The sequence below is a fragment of the Lucilia cuprina genome, chromosome 4, assembly GCF_022045245.1.
Source record: "Lucilia cuprina isolate Lc7/37 chromosome 4, ASM2204524v1, whole genome shotgun sequence".
Classification (NCBI taxonomy): domain Eukaryota; kingdom Metazoa; phylum Arthropoda; class Insecta; order Diptera; family Calliphoridae; genus Lucilia; species Lucilia cuprina.
The window spans coordinates 95,813,312-95,814,815 of record NC_060952.1 but is presented as its reverse complement, the minus strand read 5'-3'; positions in this window follow the sequence as shown (position 1 = coordinate 95,814,815).

Below are 1,504 nucleotides of genomic sequence, written 5' to 3'. Positions count from 1 at the left end.
TCTCTAGATCAGAAATAAATCAATTATATATAGATTAATTTCTAGATCAATGAAGATACGTTCTTGATCAGTTAAAGATCAGTTTTTGTCCAGTTTAAGTTAATTTATAATCTTGTTTTAGATAATTTATAAGTTAACTATTAGTTAAGTTGTAGATGAACGTTAGTTAAAGAACAACTCTAGTTTAGTTCCATAAAAGATAATGCTCAATTCTAGATAAAGTTTACCTTAGTTTTATATAATATCTAGTTCATTTCAAGTTCAGTTCTCGTTCAGTAGTGGCTCAAGTTTTTGTTTAGTACTTAATCAGTTCAAGATCAATTTTAGTTCAATTCTAGATCAATTTAAGTTAAAAATTTGAACGGTTAACGAACAGTTTTACTTTCAATTCTAAATAAGTTCAGTAACAGATCTATTTTGTTAAAGAACACCTTCTTGATCCGTTAAAGATCAGTTCTTGTTTAATTTAAGTTGAGTTCTTATTTAGTCCTTTCTGCAATCCTTCTATATTCCCCATAATCTTTAACACTCTCTCTCTCCCAACTTTGCTTGTCTCTCATATCATAATACCCTTGTGTATTTTTGTTTTTGTTAATAAGTCATAAATTTCAACTGTCCATAACCTAACCCTATTTCTTCTTTAAAACCATTATTCTTAAGTGACAGCGCTTTCTATTTATTTTTGGTATTTCCTTGTCCAGCGATTTCTATTTATACAGAACAATTCCATTGAAAATATATTTCAAATATTTATTGCGTGTAATATGTTATATTGTTTGTTTTAGAAATGACAGTTGTTTGTTGTGTTGTCAAATACAAAAATGTCCTTGTTTTGTTTAAGGTTCAGTTTCCTTTTAGTTGGCTCCAATACCTCAAACATAAGTTTTTAATTTGTTTAATTCTAATGTTTGTTTAATAAAAACTATAAAGGCTTTAAAAAATTATAACTGAAACAATTAATTAAATACAAAAAAATTTTTGCGAACAAAGAGAGAATAATTAATAGCAGCTGAAATTCTTAGTCATTTATTTCATAAATTTCCCATCTTATTTTCCCTAAAACTCAATTATCATAATTTAATTTCTTTTTATTATTTGCTAGAAATGTGTGCTTTTTTGTTATTATTTTTTTTAGTTTCATTATTTATTTAAAATATTTTGCATTTGCGAAATTTCGATAATTAGCAGGTTTATGTTTATTTCTAATAACGCTACTCGTGTTATTGGTTTTTTAATAAATTTATTTAGAAAATCAACTTTGCCGACGTTATAAAAATAATATTTGTTGTATTAGTTGAAAATTGCATAATTTTTTTATGACATTTATAAAAAGAAAATTAATCAACACAACTCAGATATGGTTCAGTTCTATTTCAGTTCTAGTTCAGTTCTAGTACAGTTGTAGTTCAGTTCTAGTTCAGTTCTAGTTCAGTTCTAGTTCAGTTCTAGTTCAGTTCTAGTTCAGTTCTAGTTCAGTTCTTGTTCAGTTCTAGTTCAGTTCTAG